The sequence below is a fragment of the Salvelinus sp. IW2-2015 genome, linkage group LG4q.1:29 (assembly GCF_002910315.2).
Source record: "Salvelinus sp. IW2-2015 linkage group LG4q.1:29, ASM291031v2, whole genome shotgun sequence".
Classification (NCBI taxonomy): Eukaryota; Metazoa; Chordata; class Actinopteri; order Salmoniformes; family Salmonidae; genus Salvelinus; species Salvelinus sp. IW2-2015.
Genome location: NC_036842.1, coordinates 28,521,499 through 28,543,203, shown reverse-complemented (window position 1 = coordinate 28,543,203; position 21,705 = coordinate 28,521,499). Strand labels below are relative to the sequence as shown.

General features: G+C 42.9%; 1 pseudogene; it reads right to left on the bottom strand.

Annotated features, from left to right (window-relative positions):
- Positions 1 to 13,569: 13,569 nt before the first annotated feature.
- LOC139024611 (ubiquitin-like-conjugating enzyme ATG10) lies at positions 13,570 to 18,526 on the bottom strand (annotated as a pseudogene).
- Positions 18,527 to 21,705: the final 3,179 nt, after the last annotated feature.

Here is a 21,705-nt window from a genome sequence, read left to right as displayed (position 1 = left end):
CTAATTTAGAAAATGCGTGGTAGGCTACAGTCAGACGGCGGAACAATGCTTTTTGAATCTTTGTCTGGTTTTTAAATGTTTCCGCTTAGGATTTCAGACGTTTTGGTAGGCTATTTGTTAGTCAACTTAGATACATGCAACTTCTCTTCTGCTATTGTTTCCCTAGTCGCAATAAAACCTTGCTCACCAGAATGTCATAAATCAATAGAATGAATGTTTCAATCTAGTTGACATCGGTAAAGTAATTTTATCTCTGCTTCTTTTGCAGCGCAAAGATGTTTAGGGCTCGTGGAGAAATTGCAAACAAAAAAATTGAAAGATTTTTTTAGCAAAATGTCCAAATGACAACAGTTTGACTGGTTGTTTGGAAATAGAAAGCGGTGAAAACAAGCCAACATGTTTCTGATTAGATTTCAGTTTGGCTTGGATGCATATTTTATGTGGTTGAAATACTATCAGCTTTTATGATGCTGATAAAGATAGTCTCTGTAGAGGTGCTAGCTGTGCATCCGCATTCTCTCTAGATGCTGAAAGAAAGAAATCCTATTTCTCCACTCCTGTTCCCTAGCCTACATTTGGTGTATCATTTTACTGCAAGAAATGCTTAATTCTGCAGGAGTTAATATTAATGTGAGAGGTTAGACCTACAGTCAGTGTCCAGATTTGTTTCTACACATGCACACACTGGCAAAGATTTCTAGCTGGAAAAAGTGAGTGATAGAGGGCTTTGCATAGGCACTTTCTTGTGTTTTTTTTTGTGGGACTGGGAAAAAAATGCTTGGAATGTAAAATAACATTATTAACCAGTTCCCATGCTTTTAAAATAATGGTTCTGTTCTGGAACAGTATAGATCACTTCGGTTCTGATTCTGTTCCTCATGTTCTTATTTTCTGGGTGTTGATTCTGTTTCCTGAAACGGTTCCAACCCCTACTGCTAACACAACCTACTGCTGATTGGTTTATTGAGTTCATAAGTTCTCTGTTACTTGTGCAGGGAATCAGTTAGTTAGTTGACAGGAGTGGACCCTTTGAATACTGGGTTGACTGACTGTACTGTAGGGGTCCTGCTGTATACTGTCATTTTTGTGTCAGAGAGGCCTACAGTGCTGTGACCTACCTAACCTAAATCCTGTTGAATATTATGCTGACCAAACACATCAACTACAGCATGTTTACCACTGGCCTACAGCAAACAGCCTGATGGACAGAATAAGCTTAAACACAACACACCACACACACACACACACACACACACACACACACACACACACACACACACACACACACACACACACACACACACTTGTTAACCTCGTTAACCCTGGCAGAACAGGGTCTGAGTGTCTGATCTCGACTCCAAGCTCCTCACTTTCATCTCTCTTCCTCTCTTCTGCCCAGGGGAACCTTCCTTCCGTCTCCATTTAGCATCACTCCACTCACAGGCCCTAAACTATCCTTCCGCCCCTGATGGCTTCACACATACACACATATGTGTGTACATATATATATATACACACACACCCTGGTCTAAATGGCTTCCAGGATGAGCTGGAGGTAATGAAGACTTTTTGTCGTCTGCCTCGGGTCTCAGGGGATGAAAGACATGTACAGTCACTATCTAGCCATTCTAGAAAGAATAAATGTGGCTAAATTGGCCGTATCATCAGAGCTGATGAGCAAGTGTAGTAAGAGCTATCTGATGTTAATTTAATTGTAATTGGTGGTTTGAAGTTGCAGTGGTAATTCTGTGTGTTGTAGACCCTGTTTGTAGAACTGACTCACTGGTCACCTTGCACTCCTTTATTCCTTTGGCTCAGAGGAACATGCACTTCCATGGCTATTTATGCTGATGGGGATGAGGACTGACTTATGTACTTTTCACCATGATTAATTCCAGGGTTCAGGGCTAATGTTTCTGTTTTGGATTCACCATTTTATTTTAAGTTCAATGAAGAGTTCCCTGTGGTGAAACAGGGCCATTTTAATGATGAGTTCCCTGTGGTGAAACGGGGCCATTTTAATGAAGAGTTCCCTGTGCTACTGTGGTGAAACAGGACCATTTTAGAGCTAGGGAGTTAGAACACTGCTACTTGTTACTGTGAGAAACAACAGGGCAGAAGTAGTGGGCCAGAACGCACACACCACCTTGGCTACTGCTAAGCTGTGAGGATAAATTCTGCTGACATTAACTACCTTGTTTGTCCAGTGTCTTTAGCCCTTCTGTGCAGTGTGAGGGTAGAATGATGGGCACAGACACCTCTAGAGTCAGCTCAGTGTGTGTGTGCGCTTGCGTGTGCATGCATGCGTCTGTTACTCCTTACTGTGTAGAGTTAGAGTGACTGCCTATTGTGGTGACAGAACTGGACTCAGACTCAGCCATTGGCTCAGCAGATCTAGTAACTTCAGCCTTCAGACACCACGGAGAGGGATCTGTAAAGAGATGGAGTTTGGAATCATGTGTAAGCTCTGTAACCCAGATACAGTGCTGTCAGATCTTGCAGTTTCTATCTCTTTCCAGGGTCTGTAGTGTGTTTGCCAGTGTTTATGTATGTGACTTAAAAGAGAGGGTGATGGATACAGAGGGAGCCAGGTCAGACAGACTTTTAGGCAGGGTTTTAGACAGCTAGCTACACAGCTGGGAGAAATGAGGCTGACCTAGCACCCCTGACTCTGCTCTATCCCCCCTCCAGTCTCTAACAGACTCCACTAATAACGGTTTCACTGAGACTATGGGACTCTATTAAACCTTTCTTCAGTTTTTAACAGTGTTAAACAGTAACAGAAGAAGGCGTTCACTGTGGTTTATCTGGCCAGTTAGTTTCTCAAAGCAGCACTGTGTCCACATGTCTTTATTAAACGTACTTTAACACAGAGGCCTGGGATGGAGCATCTGAGGTCTACTGTGTGTTCCAGTCCCATTAGTCCTTGCTGACTAACACACGTACATGCACACCCACTTACACAACGCTAGCTAATGTTCCCATAACGCTTCCCTAATGTTTGCTAACGTTATAGGAGAGGATTCTGGGCCAAGGTGATTAAGCTGTGAAGTTTGGCCTACTCAACAGATTCTCATCTCCATCAAACTCGCCAGTCTTCTCTCGACCTCTCTCTTTCTCTCTCTCGGGGAAACTACAATAGTTTAGAGTCTAGAAACTGAAGCTGGGGACTTAAGACCATCCTCGATTCTAGGAATGGAAAGGTATGTAGTAGGTTTTCACCATAATAGAGAAATCCGAGGGACAGAGGGAAAGAAAGAGATGGGAGAAGGAGCAGAAGGAGGGAAATTATGGCTTTGGGGAGACATCTGGGGGTACTGCAACTTGTCTTAAATTAAACCACGAAACCTGACAAGGCCTCTTCCTTAGTGAATGGACCCTCTGTGCTTTTGTTATGAGCCCCCCACCTCAAAACTCCTCACCCCATCTGGACCCTCCCCCACCACCCCTGGATGAAACGTTTGGGTGAGTTGCTTAATCAACATCACAGATATGTGAGCTGGCAGGAACCTCTGGCTTGACTCCAGCCTTGATTCCCCCACCCACCCCAGCCCACAGTTTCACTTCTCCACACTGAGGGTGTGCATTAGGCCTTGTGAAACTCAACAGTGTGGTGCCCATTCGGGAGTGCACTCCAGGACTCCATCTTGGCTCTGAACCAATATAGTTTGTTTGATGATGGGGACACTGACTGCCAGAGAAATAGATGGGACTGGAAAAGAGCTTCAAGCTGTCTCGTGGTTATGCGCATGCACACAAACATGCGCTCACAGACACGCATGGATGTACGCACGCACTCACACACACACACACGCCGTTGAGGGTCTGAAGAATTCTCAGGTCATCTGGCCTTTGATTTCACCAATCTCTGCAAACACTTTTCCCCACAAAGGGTGATTGTGCTGAATAAGGGAGGTAAAATGTGTCATTGGCCAACACTAAACAGCTCAACTACTCAATTGAAGTCATTTGAAGCCATTACTGTATACCAGAGTTGGGGGTCAATTCAGTTTTCAATTGAAATACCTAGTGAGTTTCAATCCAAGGTGCATTATAGAGCAGCACATTGCCCTAGACTTTTAAAAGTAATGTATGCCGACACATGCAGTTTTTACCTTGCAAACATCTGAGAAATTGTCTTTAAAACCTCTACGGGATCGGTGTCACTAAACTGGGATGGTTGTTGCTAACGTTCGCTAATGTGACTAGAATGACGTTGTATACAACAGCCAACTTTCCAGGACATAGACATGTCTTATGGGCAGAAAGCTTAAATTGTTGTTAATCTAACAGTGTCTTATTAACAGTAGCTACTACAGTGAAAAAATACCATGCTATTGTTTGAGTGCACAACAACAACAACTTTTATCACATCAACTGGTTTGATGCATTCACCTCTGACGGTAAATAATGTACTTACATTCAGTAATCTTGCTCTGATTTGTCGTCCTGAGGGTCCCAGAGATAAAATGTATCATAGTTTTGTTTGATAAAATCAATTTTTATGTTCAAATGTAGGAACTGGGGTCTACAGTCTGACCCCATTGTTGTCTCTGGCTCCACACCCACCCTGCCTGGCCATCTAGATGTGTGTACGTTAGTGTATAAGCTAATGATCGATCATGTGTGACATTCCTGCGAGTGTGTAAACTTAAATTTTTTATTACCATAGCAGTTTTGTATGTTCTCTATAGTTATGTAATTGACCAATTTGGCACATTTGGGCAAACTCCTGGCAGACGTGATACAAAATATTGTGCACTTATGTAATTCTTCACTGGTCAGTTTAAAACTTTGCACACACAATGCTGCCATCTGGTGGCCAATCTAAATTACACCTAGACTCCTATCTGAAAGTATGGCCTTTCTCTTGCATTTCAAAAAAATTAACACATTTTTTCTTTGTATTATCTTTTACCAGACCTAATGTGTTATATTCTACTACACTAACTTCCCTAATGTTTGCTAAAGTTATAGGAGAGGAGTCTGGGTCAAGGTGATTAAGCTGTGAAGTTTGGCCTACTCAACAGATTCTCATCTCCGTCAGAAATTCGCCCGTCTCCTCTCGACCTCTCTCTTTCTCTCAGGGGGAAACTACTACAGTTCAGAGTCTAGAAACTGAAGCTGTGGACTTAGTTAAGACTGGCCCCAAGGTTGAGGTAATCATTGAGGGCCTGGAATTTGGGACCAAATACTAAACTTTGACTACTTTAATACACATTCTGTATAAGCAAATTTGACACAAAACTTTGTCCCCTAAAATGGGGGGGATTATGAACAGTGCATTCAGAAAGTATTCAGACCCCTTGACTTTCCCAAATGTTATGTTACAGCCTTATTCTAAAATAGATTTTTTTTTAATTAACTGAAATCACATTCACATAAGTATTCAGTACTTTGTTTAAGCACTTTTGGCAGTGATTACAACCTCAAGTCTTCTTGGGTATGTTCTTGAGAGTTTCTCCCATTCTTCTCTGCAGATCCTCTCAAGCTCTGTCAGGTTGGATGGGGAGTGTTGCTGCACAGCTATTTTCAGGTCTCTCCAGAGATGTTTGATCGGGTTCAAGTTCGGGCTTTGGCTTGGCCACTCAAGGACATTCAGAGACTTGTCCCAAAGCCATTCCTGCGTTGTCTTGGCTGTGTGCTTAGGGTTGTTGTCCTGTTGGAAGGTGAACCTTTGCCCCAGTCTGAGGTCCTGAGCACTTTGGAGCAGGTTTTCATCAAGGATCTCTCTGTACTTTGCTCCGTTCATCTTTCCCGCAATCCTGACTAGTCTCCCAGTCTCTGCCGCTGTATAACATCCCCACAAACATGCTTCACCGAGGGGATTTTTTGTACCCTTCCCCGGATTTGTGCCTCGACACAGTCCTGTCTCTGAGCTCTATGGACAATTCCTTCAACCACGACCTGGTCTTTGCTCTGACATGCACTGTCAACTGTGGGACTTTATTTAGACAGGTGTGCCTTTCCAAATCATGTCCAATCAATTGAATTTACCACAGGTGGACTCCAATCAAGTTGTAGAAACATCTCATGGATGATCAATGGAAACAGGATGCACCTGAGCTCAATTTCAAGTCTCATAGCAAAGGGTCTGAATACTTATGTAAATAAGGTATTTCTGTTTTCTATTTTTAATAAATTAGCAACATTTCTAAAGTTCTGTCATTGCTTTCTCATTCTGCGGTATTGTGTGTAGATTCCTGCGATTTTGAATTTATTTAATCCATTTTAGAGTAAGGCTGTAACGTAACAAAATGTGGGAAAAGTCAAGGGGTCTTAATACTTTACAAAGCCAAAAATATAAATGCAACATGCAACAATTTCAAGGAATTTACTGAGTTACTTCATAAAAGGAAATCCAGCAATTGAAATTAATTCATTATGCCTTAATCTATGGATTTCAAATGACTGGGCAGTGGCGCATCCATGGGAGGTTATAGGCCCACCCACTTGGGAGCCAGGTCCAGCCAATCAGGAGTTTTTCCCCACAAAAAGGGTTTATACAGACAGAAATACTTCTCAGCACTCTGGATGTGGAGGTCCTGGGCTGGCAGTTGTGAGGCCGGGTGGATGATCTGCCAAATTCTCTAAAACGACATTGGAGGAGGCTTATGTTAGAGAAATGAACATTTCATTCTCTGGAAACAGCTCTGTTGGACATTCCTGCAGTATGTCAATTACACGCTCCATCAAAACTTGAGACATCTGTGGCGTTGTGTGACAAAACTGCACATTTTAGAGTGGCCTTTTATTGTCCCCCAGCACAAGGTGCACCTTTGTAATGATCACTCTGTTTAATCAGCTTCTTGATATGCCACACCTGTCAGGTGGATGGATTATCTTGGCAAAGGAGAAATGCTCACTAACAGGGATGTAAACAAATTTGTTCACAAAATGTATGAGAAATAAGCTTTTTGTGCATATGGAACATTTTGTGGATTTTTTATTTCAACTCATGAAACATGGGACCAACACTTTACATGTTGTGTTTTATATTTTTGTTCAGTATACAAAAAGTGCTGTAAAATTACCCTTAAATGAAAGTTGACAGTCTGCATGTTAACCTCATAGTGATTGTATTATGTGTGTTTTTGTTTAACCATCCTTGTGGGTACCAAGGATGGGGGTTAGGGTTACAATTAGGGTTATGGTTAGAATTAAGGTTAGGAGTTAGGGTTAGTTATAGTTTTAAGATTAGGGGTTTTTGGTTAAAGTTATGTTCGGTTAGGGAAAATAGGATTTTGGATGGGAATCAATTCTTTGTCCCCACAAGGATAGCAATACAAAACGCTGTGTGTGTTTTAGTACAAAGCCGTTGGTGGTTCTGATGTATTCAGACATGAATTCTGAGATAGTGAGAGAATAGGAGAGATGATGATATGGCAATGATGATATGGAAAGAAAGAACTAAAGGAGTAAAATGAAGATGTGTAATAAACGAGACTATACCGTCCACAGATAAGGTCAGTGTCAGCTGTCTGTGTCTGTCTGTCGGGTTGGAACCTAAATTACTTAACAATCGTTCTGAGCAGAACCCCTATGTATTTATTTCCGTTCCAATATTCAGACCAGAATTCTAAAGTTCTGAACCGGGTCGAACGGTTCATATAGTTTTTATTTAGCTCATTAATTTACAACACCAATTAGTGTGGATAGAGCAGCATGCTATGGAATGGCCAAGCTAGTTGTTTACATGTTTGATGGACAGATAAGTACAGGCGTGCGATGCGATTGCAATTCCACGGGTGGGGAAAGAGAGCGAGAGAGGGGTGGGGCATGGAGGGGGCTCGGCTTGAAGCACTGAGCGTCATGATATGATGTGTGTTGGAATGTGTTTAGGCTATTACATAATTTCTTCAATGCATTACAGAAGAGGGTCCACAAATATATATATAAAAAAGTGGAATTTCTATTTTCTTCAATGTTATTATGAATATTGATTAGAGGTCGATGGATTAATCGGAATGGCCAATTTAATTAGGGCTGATTTCAAGTTTTCATAATCGGAAATCGGTATTTTTGGACACCGATTTGGCCGTTTTTAATTTAATTTTTATGTTTTAGATGAATTTTTTTACACCTATTTAACTAGGCAAGTCAGTTAAGAATTAAGAACACATTCTTATTTTCAATGACGGCCTAGGAACGGTGGGTTAACTGCCTTGTTCAGGGGCAGAACGACAGATTTTTACCTTGTCAGCTCGGGGATTCAATCTTGCAACCTTACGGTTAACTAGTCCAACGCTCTAACCACCTGCCTTACATTGCACTCCACGAGGAGCCTGCCTGTTACACGAATGCAGTAAGAAGCCAAGGTAAGTTGCTAGCTAGCATTAAACTTATCTTATAAAAAACAATCAATCAATCATAATCACTAGTTAACTACACATGGTTGGTGATATTACTAGTTTATCTAGCGTTTCCTTCATTGCGCACCGCATATATGCATTCGCGAAAAAGGACTGTCGTTGCTTCAACGTGTACCTAACCATAAACATCCATGCCTTTCTTAAAATCAATACACGAGTATATATTTTTAAACCTGCATATTTAGTTAATATTGCCTGCTAACATGAATTTCTTTTAACTAGGGTAATTGTGTCACTACTCTTGCAACAGAGTCAGGGTATATGCAGCAGTTTGGGCCGCCTGGCTCGTTGCGAACTGTGTGAAGACTATTTCTTCCTAACAAAGACAGCCAACTTCGCCAAACGGGGGATGATTTAACAAAAGCGCATTTGTACCTGACCATAAACATCAATTCCTTTCTTAAAATCAATACACAGAAGTATATATTTTTAAACCTGCATATTTAGCTAAAAGAAATCCAGGTTAGCAAGCAATATTAACCAGTTGAAATTGTGTCACTTCTCTTGCGTTCATTGCACGCAGAGTCAGGGTATATGCAACAGTTTGGGCCGCCTGGCTCGTTGCGAACTAATTTGCCAGAATTTTATGTAATTATGACATAACATTGAAGGTTGTGCAATGTAACAGGAATATTTAGACTTATGGATGCCACCCGTTAGATAAAATACGGAACGGTTCCGTATTTCACTGAAAGAATAAACGTTTTGTTTTCAAAATGATAGTTTCCGGATTCGACCATATTAATGACCAAAGGCTCGTATTTCTGTGTGTTATTATGTTATAATRAAGTCTATGATTRGATATTTGATAGAGCAGRCTGKCTGAGCGATYGTAGGCAGCAGCAGGCTCGTAAGCATTCATTCAAACAGCACTTTCGTGSGTTTTGCCAMCAGCTCTTCGCAATGCTTCAAGCATTGAGCTGTTTATGACTTCAAGCCTATCAACTCCCGAGATTAGGCTGGTGTAACCGATGTGAAATGGCTAGCTAGTTAGCGGAGTGCGCGCTAATAGTGTTTCAATCGGTGAAGTCACTCGCTCTGAGACTTGGAGTAGTTGTTCCCCTTGCTCTGCAAGGGCCGCGGCTTTTGTGGAGCGATGGGTGACGATGCTTTGAGGGTGGCTGTTGTCGATGTGTTCCTGGTTTGAGCCCAGGTAGTGGCGAGGAGAGGGACGGAAGCTATACTGTTACACTGGCAATAATAAAGTGCCTATAAGAACATCCAATAGTCAAAGGTATATGAAATACAAATGGTATAGAGAGAAATAGTCCTATAATAACTACAACCTAAAACTTCTTACCTGGGATTATTGAAGACTCATGTTAAAAGGAACCACCAGCTTTCATATGTTCTCATATTCTGAGCAAGGAACTTAATCGTTAGCTTTCTTACATGGCACATATTGCACTTTTACTTTCTTCAACACTGTTTTTGCATTATTTAAACCAAATTGAACATGTTTCATTATTTATTTGAGGCTAAATTGATTTTATTGATGTATTATATTAAGTTAAAATAAGTGTTCATTATTGTTGTAATTGTCATTATTACAAATACATTCAAAAAATCGGCCGATTAATCGGTATCGGCTTTTTTTGTCCGCCAATAATCGGTATCGGCGTTGAAAAATCATAATCGGTCGACCTCTAATATTGATAGCAACAGAAGAAACACATTTTGAATGACATACATACAGTATAAAAGATGAGAATCTCTTTCTAATGATGGCAACTTTATTTCTCAACTCCTAATATTGAGCAGATTACACTCACTGGAGTATCTGACATAGGCTTTGGAAAGCACCCACGAATGCCACTGGCTGCCTCTAAGCTTTCATGACTTGGACATACATTTTGGCCAACACATGGCTAACCTGATTTTAAACAGCTGCTCTTAGCGAAAATGCGTTTGGAGTTACTTTTCTAGACATTAGGAATATTTTGTGACAAAATAACATTACTAACCGGTTCTCAAGATTTGAAAATAACGGTTATGTTCCATAACACTAGACATCACTTTTTTTGTTGTTTTTGGTTCTGTTCCCTGAACCGGTTACAACCCCTAGTGTGTATGTCTGTGTGTCAGTAACTCTCTCCAGATGGGTCTCTTCCGTGTGCTGTAGTCTGGATCAGAGGGGGGGGGGGGGATGTGTGTGTTTTTGTTAACACAACCAGCATGACTCCCAACCTCCTGTATACCACTGTGTTTGTGTGTATGTTGTGACCAAGAGAATGACAAAGAAATAGGGGGATAAAAAGAAAGAGGGACCAAATAAGAAAGGCGGAGAGAAAGTGTCCTGTATGAGAGCTCTGACATCATCAGTGTCATGGGACTCTTTTCTGGCTTCAATGGGACTAACACACACACACACTGTGTCTTCTGTGTCTCAGCGTGCTAGCAATGGTATAATCCCCAATAGTTTGTTTCCCACAGTAAAGAGGTTAGAGTGGAACCAGGAAACTGATTATCTGCTGTTTCATAAAGAGAGGAAGAGATGTCATTATCACAGCACTTTATTAAAGGAAACAAGTCTTAGAGAAAATGAAAATATTGTCAGAAGATTATAGCATTCATTGAAGCTAAAGCTTACTTTGTTATCAATGGAAAATCTAATCAGGTTATAAAAGCAGGAAGGAGAGCGAGACTGAGAGAATTGTTTCACTCTGTATGTGAAAAGCTGTGTGCTTGGCTTACTGAGCCTAGTGTCTGTAGGCTGTAGCTCGGTGGGCTAACACTGTCTTGAGTTACATGATTTCCACAGGTGAACCCAGTGGGTCATATATGCAGAACTAAATCTGCAGTGTATCGGTATATAGTAGTGCATACATACAGCCTGTAGTACAGTAACTACAGTTCACTGGTGCTCATCCATCCTATTCACTGTTTCCCAGGCTCAAAATCAGCTACGGCTCAGTCACAAAATCTACTGTTTATTTTTTTTCTCTGCCGTTGATTCGGGAATCAGTGCTCTGAAAATCACCAGGACCTCTCGCTAAGTTCATACTTTGTGTGTGTGTGTCAGAAACAGCCATGTGGTACCAATTGTTGTTTATCCAGGGTTGGCATTGAGCAACTCCTGCCCTTAAATGTTCACATAGCGCTAACATGAATAATATGCATGTCAATCTCTCATGGCTCAAAGGAGAGGAGCGATTGACTTCATCACTACTTGTTTTTTGTAAGAAGTATTGACATGTTGAATGCACTGAGCTTTCTGTTTAACCTACGAGCACACAGCTCAGACACCTATGCATACCCCACAAGACATGTCACCAGAGGTCTCTGGTGTCCAGAACAGACTATGGGAGGCACACAGTACTACATAGAACCATGGCTACATTGAACTCTATTCCACATCAAGTAACTCACACAAGCAATAAAATCAGATTTAAAAAAAACAACTGATAAAAATACATCTTATGGAACAGCGAGGACTGTGAAGAGTCACACACACAGGTACAAACACACATACAATCACACATAACATACAAACTATACATACACATGTACACCTGGATTGTGTGTTGTAGTGGCTGGAGGGCACACACGTAATGTATTGTGAAATATGTTGTAAAATCTATTAGAATATTAATTATTTTTATTATAATGTATATTGCTGCCTTAATTTTTGCTGGACCCCAGGAATAGTAACTGCTGCCTTGGCAACAGCTAATGGGGATCCATAATAAATACAAACAATGCATTATTTTAAAACATGGATAACTGATTACACACACACTAATCTAACATTGTCAGAGCTCCACTGGGACATTTATATTAGCATTTATGTGTTAGGGGCAGATTGGACAGATTGTGTGTGTGTGTGACTAAGGGCCCCATAGTCATTACCACAAGAGTGGCTGACGTACTCTGTATTTACCTGATGACTGACTTCTGCTCCTTCTTAAACATACAATATCGCCATCTTTGCATTAGCTATAACAGCCCTACTGTATCTACTGTGTTCATTGGCATGTAGCTTCACTAGATGCAATCATACATGCTGTGTTATTTCAGGGCTTGAGATGGGAGAGTTTCCATTATACACAGCCGTTATTGGTGTTACAACATACAGTGGGGAGAACATTACTTAAAAATCATACAATGTGATTTTCTGGATTTTTGTTTTAGATTCCGTCTCTCACAGTTGAAGTGTACCTATGATAAAAATGACAGACCTCTACATGCTTTGTAAGTAGGAAAACCTGCAAAATCGGCAGTGTATCAAATACTTGTTCTCCCCACTGTATATACATTCAACATGCAACAATTTCTAAATCAATGCAAATCGACAATGTTGTTCTATGAGAAACAGGCCTGGCTCTCAATCAATGGAGACAATATGTTAGAAAACTTTATTCCCAAGAAATGTCAAAGTTACAAAATGATTGTTGGCCATGTTAGGTGATAATGAGAGGAGTATTTATAGAGGTTAGAGGACATCGGAAACACATCTGTAATGGCTGATTTCATCTTCAGTCCCCCAGACAGAGATACAATATACTTTATTTGTGTTATTCCAAAACAAATTTGACGAGGATAGAGTTGCTCCCATAGAAATGAATAAATATCTCTTTGATTGCTCCATGGTTGTCTAGTCTCCTATGACCAGGTCTGCTCTGTCTCTGACAGAAGGAAAGGTGTCTGTTTCCTTTTCACAGAGATCAGCGCTCATGCACATAGTGGACTCTGTTCCAATCTACTTGTCTTCGGGATCCCGCTCCTTTAATCCATCACCCGGCTGAATCATCCTAGCAGTTCTGACATGGCTGAAACATTGTAATGTTTCTTTCTCAACAGTAGGTGTCAGCAGTGCGTCACACTGGTTCTCTACAGATCTGCTGGGCATCGGTCTCTGTCACTGGTTTTGACCAGATGGAAGACAGTTTTTGTCAGATTTGACTTTTTGTATCCGATTAGGAGAATTTATGCAGCAGGTTAGGATAATTAACGTAGCAGGTTAGGATAATTGGGTTAAGGTTAAAAGGGTTTGAGTAAAAATGCAAAACAATTACACTTGATGTTATTTTGACAAAAACTGTATCCCTTCTAGCCATGACTCTCCTCTTCTGCCCACTGGACAGGCCACATCAACACGCCTCTCCCAAGCTGTAGCCGAATGTGGTTCCAGTGGAAATTCACTTTCGTGTCACGTGTTGTCCACGCTAGATGTGACGCTTGTTTGTGAGAGGTCCACTCAGTCTGTCTGTGTCCCTAGGGCAGGGGGCTGTGGAGGGAGGGAGTGTGTGGTGTGCAGCAGATACCTGTTTACAGTAGCTGAAAGGAATGTCAAGTCCCGCTATAGGACCCACCACACTGAGCCAGCTCACTATGTAGTTCACCTGTCTGTACAGAGAGAGGAAGAGGGAAAAGGTCACACACAATATACAGGTGTAATACTCAGCGGCAGGTCGCTTAGCCGTTAGAGCATTGGGCTAGGAACCAAAAGGTCGCTAGTTTGAATTCCCGAGCCAACGAGGAAAAATCTGTCTATGCCCTTGAGCAAGGCACTAAACCCTAATTGCTCCAGGGTCGCTGTTGATAATGGTGGTTTCATGCATGTTAACATTAGAAGCCTACTCCCTAAGTTTGTTTTGCTCACTGCTTTAGCACACCCAGCTAAACCGGATGTCTTAGCCGTGTCTGAATCCTGGCTTAGGAAAACCACCAAAAACACTGAAATCTCCATCGCCAACTATAACATTTTCCGCCAAGATAGAACTGCCAAAGGGGGCAGTGTTGCAATCTACTGCAAAGATAGCCTGCAGAGTTCTGTATTACTATCTAAGTCTGTACCCACACAATTCAAGCTTCTACTTCTAAAAATGCACCTTTCCAGAAACAAGTCTCTCACTGTTGCTGCTTGCTATAGACCTCCCTCTGCCCCCAGCTGTGCCCTCGARACCATATGTGAATTGATTGCCCCCCATCTATCTTCTGAGCTCGTGCTACTAGGTGACCTAAACTGGGACATGCTTAACACCCCGGCCATCCTACAATCCAAGCTTGATGCCCTCAATCTCACACAAATTATCAATGAACCTACCATGTACCTGTCTCTTATACACATCTAGATGTGTATAAGAGACAGTAGATATAGTTCTTGGTTCACTCCAGACCTGTCTGCCCTTGACCAGCACAAAAACATCCTGTGGCGTTCTGCAATAGCATCGAACAGCCCCCGTGATATGCAACTTTTCAATGAAGTTAGGAACAAATATACACAGGCAGTTAGGAGAGCTAAGGCTAGCTTTTTCAAACAGAAATGTGCATCCTGTAGTACTAACTCAAAACAGTTCTGGGACACTGTAAAGTCAATGGAGAATAAGAGCACCTCCTCCCAGCTGCCCACTGCTCTGAGGCTAGGAAACACTGTCACCACTGATAAATCCACTATAATTGAGAATTTCAATAAGCATTTCTCTACGGCTGGCCATGCTTTCCACCTAGCTACCCCTACCCCGGTCAACTGCCCGGCACCCTCCACAGCAACCCGCCAAAGCCCCCACCATTTCTCCTTTACCCAAATCCAGATAGTTCTGAAAGAGCTGCAAAATCTGGACCCCTACAAATCAGCCGGGCTAGACAATCTGGACCCTCTCTTTCTAAAATGATCTGCCGAAATTGTTGCAACCCCTATTACTAGCCTGTTCAACCTCTCTTTCGTATCGTCTGAGATTCCCAAAGATTGGAAAGCTGCCGCGGTCATCCCCCTCTTCAAAGGGGGTGACACTCTAGACCCAAACTGCTACAGACCTATATCTATCCTACCCTGTCTTTCTAAGGTCTTCGAAAGCCAAGTCAACAAACAGATTACCGACCATTTCGAATCCCACCATACCTTCTCCGCTATGCAATCTGGTTTCAGAGCTGGTCATGGGTGCACCTCAGCCACGCTCAAGGTCCTAAACGACATCATAACCGCCATCGATAAGAGACATTACTGTGCAGCCGTATTCATCGACCTGGCCAAGGCTTTCGACTCTGTCAATCACCACATTCTTATTGGTAGACTTGACAGCCTTGGTTTCTCAAATGATTACCTCGCCTGGTTTACCAACTACTTCTCTGATAGAGTTCAGTGTGTCAAATCGGAGGGCCTGTTGTCCGGACCTCTGGCAATCTCTATGGGGGTGCCACAGGGTTCAATCCTCGGGCCGACTCTCTTCTCTGTATACATCAATGATGTCGCTCTTGCTGCTGGTGATTCTCTGATCCACCTCTACGCAGACGACACCATTCTGTATACTTCTGGCCCCTCTTTGGACACTGTGTTAACTAACCTCCAGACGAGCTTCAATGCCATACAACTCTCCTTCCGTGGCCTCCAACTGCTCTTAAACGCAAGTAAAACGAAATGCATGCTATTCAATCGATCACTGCCCACACCTGCCCGCACGTCCAGCATCACTACTCTGGACGGCTCTGACTTAGAATACGTGGACAACTACAAATACCTAGGTGTCTGGTTAAACTGTAAACTCTCCTTCCAGACTCACATTAAGCATCTCCAATCCAAAATTAAATCTAGAATTGGCTTCCTATATCGCAACAAAGCATCCTTCACTCATGCTGCAAACATACCGTCATGAAACTGACCATCCTACTGATCCTCGACTTCGGTGATATCATCTATAAAATTGCCTCCAACACTCTACTCAACAAATTGGATGCAGTCTATCACAGTGCCATCCGTCACCAAAGCCCCATACACTACCCACCATTGCAACCTGTACGCTCTCGTTGGTTGGCCCTCGCTTCATATTCGTCGCCAAACCCACTGGCTACAGGTTATCTACAAGTCTCTGCTAGGTAAAGCCCCACCTTATCTCAGCTCACTGGTCACCATAGTAGCACCCACTCGTAGCACGCGCTCCATCAGGTATATCTCACTGGTCACCCCCAAAGCCAATTCCTCCTTTGGTCATCTTTCCTTCCAGTTCTCTGCTGCCAATGACTGGAACAAACTGCAAAAATCACTGAAGCTGGAGACTCATATCTACCTCACTAGCTTTAAGCACCAGCTGTCAGAGCAGCTCACAGATCACTGCACCTGTACATAGCCCATCTGTAAACAGCCCATCTATCTACCTCATCCCCATACTGTATGTATTTATTTATCTTGCTCCTTTGCACACCAGTATCTCTACTTGCACATTCATCTTCTGCACATCTACCATTCCAGTGTTTTAATTGCTATATTGTAATTACTTCGCCACCATGGCCTATTTATTGCCTTAACTCCCTTATCTTACCTCATTTGCACTCACTGTATATAGACTTTATGTTTTCTTTTGTTCTACTGTATTATTTAGTATGTTTTGTTTATTCCATGTGTAACTCTGTTGTTGTTTGTCGAATTGCTATGCTTTATCTTGGCCAGGTCGCAGTTGCAAATGAGAACTTGTTCTCAACTAGCCTACCTGGTTAAATAAAGGTGAAATAAAATGTTAATAAAAAAAAATAATGGCAGACCCTTGCTGTGAACCCACTCTCCAAGGGTGTGTCAGGGGGAATTGTATATACAAAAATTCACACATGCATATTAATAAACACTTGTGAAATAGTACAAATATAAGCCCCCTTCTAATTATTATTATTATTATTACTCTCAGATATAATGTGGGTTGAGTCTGACTCATAGCTTTTCCTCCAGGGCAGCTTGACCTACAGGCTTCATAAACACTTCTGTCCTGCAGGGTTGGAGCACAAAGAATGACTGGCAAATGAGAGTCAGGAGAAAAAGATAACCAAAGAAGTGTTGAGTGAGTGAAAGGTAGATGGGAGGGGGGGGGGATAAAGAAAGGGATTGGAGAGATATGTGTAGAGGGAGGAAAAGGAGGAGAGCGGTACCAACCTGTTGTGTGATGATATCCCAGGGTCTATTCTGTAGTCTATCTGTAGTTAGTATTAACACTGTCCCATACCTCCTCTAAACACACCCTCCTACCCTTAGAGAGATGCATCAAAGCAGAATCTTCACAGAGAGATGGAAAGAAAGGGGGAAGAGAAAGACTGGATGAGAAGAAAATAAAACTTTCTCTTGTAAATCAGCCAGTGTTGTCTGGCTGCATACCAGGGGTTGAGGCTCTGAAGTAGAGGACAGGAGTGAAGTAGCTGCAGGAGTAGAGGATGTGGTGTTCATACTGAACAACACCACTACTGCTGCCCTCCTGTGTACAACACACTGATCCACCATCTTCATCATCATCATAGAGGTGCTGGTGCCGGTCTGAACGGGTTCCTTGCTGGTCCTGGTCTCTGTTAGATCTGGTTCTGCCGGTCCCCAGTGCAGTCTTCCTCAGGTAGCCATCCTCAGAACCCTTGTATCAGTTACATGTATTTTATAAAACCCTTTGTACATTAGTAGTTGTCAGAAAGTGCTTTACAGTCAGTTACCCAGCCTAGCACAGTGGTCAGGAAAAACTCCCTAGAGGGAACAAACCTAGAGGAAGCCAGTTTAGGGGTGGCCCATCCAGGCAGTCTTAAAACAGGACTCTAACCTTTCCTTATTCAGAAAACAGCTACTCATCTCTGAAGAGGAGATGGGGGAGATATGAAAGAGATGAGGGCGATATGAAAGAGATGGGGTACAGGAGGAGATGAGGGAGATATGAAAGAGATGGGGTACAGGAGGAGATGAGGATGAGAGAGATGGGGTACAAGAGGAGATTGGGGAGAGGATGAGAGAGATGGGGTACAGGAGGAGATCAGGGAGATATGAGAGTTGTGGTACAGGAGGAGATGAGGATGAGAGAGATGGGGTACAGGAGGAGAGATGAGGAGATATGAGAGAGTTGGGTTACAGAGGAGAATGGAGATATATGAGAGAGTTGGGGTACAGGAGGAGATTGGGGAGATTGAGAGTTGGGGTAACAGGGAGGAGATGAGAGAGATGGGGTACAGGAGGAGATCAGGGCTGGTAGTTTACTGTACAGCTGGTAGTTTACTGAAACTACGCTGAACAAAAACATGCAACATGCAACAATTTCTAAGATTTTACTGAGTTACAGTTCATAAAAGGACATCAGTCAATTTATGTAAATGAATTAGGCCCTAATCTATGGATTTCACATGACTGGGAATACGGAAATGCATCTGTTGCTCACAGATATGGTGGTCACACTATCTGGTGTGACCACCAATTGCCTCATGCTGCACAATACACTTCGCATAGAGTTGATCAGGCTGTTGATTGTGGTCTGTGTAATGTTAACCCACTCCTCTTCAATGGCTGTGTGAACTTGCTGGAAATTGGCAGGAACTGGAACACGCTGTCTTACACGTCGATCCAGAGCATCCCAAATATGCGTAATGGGTGACATGTCTGAGTATGCAGGCCATGGAAGAACTGGGACATTTTCATTTCAGCTTCCAGGAATTGCGTACAGATCCCTGCGACATGGGGCCGTGCATTATCATGCTGAAACATCTCTGTGCATTCAAATTGCCATCGATAAAATGCAATTGTGTTCATTGTCCGTAGCCTATGCCTGCCCATACCATAACCCCACAGGCACCATGGGGCACTCTAATCACAACATTGACATCAGCAAACCGCTCGCCCACACGACGCCATACACGCCGAACTACAGTCAGGTCAAGACCCTGGTAAAGACGACGAGCACGCAGATGACCTTCCCTGAAACGGTACACTGGCACGCTTCTCCAGCGTCGGCCATCAAAGGTGAGCATTTGCCCACGACGCTGAACTAGTCAGGTCAAGACCTTGGTGAGGAGAACGAGCACACAGATGAGCTTCCCCGAGACGGTTTCTGACAGTTGTTGCAGAAATTCTTCAGTTGTGCAAACCCACAGTTTCATCAGTTGTCCCGGTGGCTGGACCCAGATGATCCCGCAGGTGAAGAAGCCAGATGGGGAGGTCCTGGGCTGGCGTGGTTACACGTAGTCTGAGGTAGTGAGGCCGGTTGGACGTACTGCTAAATTCTCTAAAACAACATTGGAGGCGGCTTATGGTTCAGAAAGGATCATTCAATTCTCTGGTAACAGCTCTGGTGGACATTTCTGCAGTCAGAATGCCAATTGCACACTCCTTCAAAACTTGAGATGTGTTGGGTGACAGAACTGCACTTTTTAGAGTGGCCTTTTATTGTCCGCAGCACAAGGTGCACCTGTGTAATGATCATGCTGTTTAATCAGCTCCTTGATATGCCACACCTGTCAGGTGGATACATTATCTTGGAAAGGGAGAAATGCTCACTAACAGGGCTGGAAACACATTTGTGCACAAAATTTGAGAGAAATAATATTTTTGTTCAAACTTTCTGGTTTGTTTTATTTCAGCTCATGAAACCTGGGACCAACACTTTACATATTGCATTTATATTTTTGTTCAGTGTAGCTAGCTAGCATGCATGCTTTGTGTATTCTTGTCGCAATATTGCGGTTCTACATTGATGTAGCTAACTAGCTAGATTGTAAACCTTAAAATATTTGACCAACGTTCAACAATCCTGGAAGTGAGAAGGCAATATCGGTCTGCTTTCAAGCTTGTTTGACACCGAAGCGACATCAAGTGATCTGCTGTGGGAGGGGCAAACAACAGAGATTTTATAACAGAGATTTTGGTTGAAAGCAGAACTTAAAAGTTAACACAGACATCAGCTTTAGGGAACGGTAATATGATGGCCAACAATAAAGGTTGCAAATGACATCAGCTGTGCGGGTGATTTTATGTGATTTGTTTATTAAGGAGAGATCAGCTGGCAATAACCTGGTAGTCATCGATGTTTGCAATAGGCCCATTCTGTTCAAGGTTTTCAATGTTTCTGAGGAAGTTTAACAAACTAAAAGAGCACTCTCAAAACAAAACACGTTTCTTACCAAGGCTCCGGGATCTCGTTTGCGGAGGGGGAATGAGACAACAGCCAATCAGATTTGGAGGTTACACCGTGCCCCTTCTCCTATACTGACGGAGTTTCAAGATAATGTCCCCAACAGATGGTTTCACTAATTTATCTTTCAGGATGAGGGAATTAATTTAATTCCTTCATGTATTAATTTGCCTAGATAATTTAACAACACAGAGTTTGTCATTCCACAGCTAGTGTTTGTTTTATTGCTATCTTGATCAGGGGCCTGGATGATAGCGAAGAGCACCTTTTGTTTCGCTGGGCACATACTCTATTCAACATCTAGTCCTCGTTGTTTCAACGTCATTTCACTGTAAATGACTTGGAAACAATTTTGATTCAACCAGTGTGTGCCCAGTGCGGTAACCTGCCCACTTGACCCAGTTCCTGACCAAACAGTAGATTGAAGATACACTACATGACCATATCAGCCTCCACTCTTCTGGCAAGGCTTTCCACTAGATGTTGGAACATTGCTAAGCATTAGTGTGGTCGGGCACTGATGTTGGGTGATTAGGTCTGGCTCGCAGTCAGCGTTCCAATTCATCCCAAAGGTGTTCGGTGGGGTTGAGGTCAGGGCTCTGTGCAGGCCAGTCAATTTCTTCCATACCAATCTCGACAAACCATTTCTGTATGGACCTGGCTTTGTGCATGGGGGCATAGTCATACTGAAACAGTAAAGGGCCTTCCCCAAACTGTTGCCACAAAGTTGGAAGCACAGAATCGTCTACAATGTCATTTTATGCTGTAGCGTTAACATTTCCCTTCACTGGAACTAAGGGGCCTAGTCGGAACCATGAAAAACAGCCCCAGACCATTATTCCTCCTCCACCAGACTTTACAGTTGTCACTATGCATTGGGGCAGGTCGCGTTCTCCTGGCATCCGCCAAACCCAGATTTGTCCATCAGACTGCCAGATGGTGAAGCGTGATTCATCACTCCAGAGAACACATTTCCACTGCTCCAGAGTCCATTGGCAGTGAGCTTTACACCACTCCAGCCGACGCTTGGCATTGCACATGGTGATCTTAGGCTTGTATGCGGCTGCTCGGTCACTCCCCAAGAACAGTTATTGTGCTGATGTTGCTTCCAGAGGCAGTTTGGAACTCGGGAGTGAGTGTTGCAAACGAGGACAGACACACTTCAGCGGTCCCGTTCTGTGACCTTATGTCGCCTACCACTACGCGTTGCTGCTCCTAGACATTTCCACTTCAAATTAACAGCACTGACCGTTGACTGGGGCAGCTCTAGCAGGGCAGAAATTTGACAAACTGACTTCTTGGAAAGGTGGCATCCTATGACAGTGCCACGTTGAAAGTCACTGAGCTCTTCAGTAAGGCCATTCTACACTGTTTACCTATAGAGATTGCATGGCTGTGTGCTAGATTTTATACACCTGTCAGCAACGGATGTGGCTGAAAAAGCCGAATTAACTCATTTGAAGGGGTGTCCACATTTG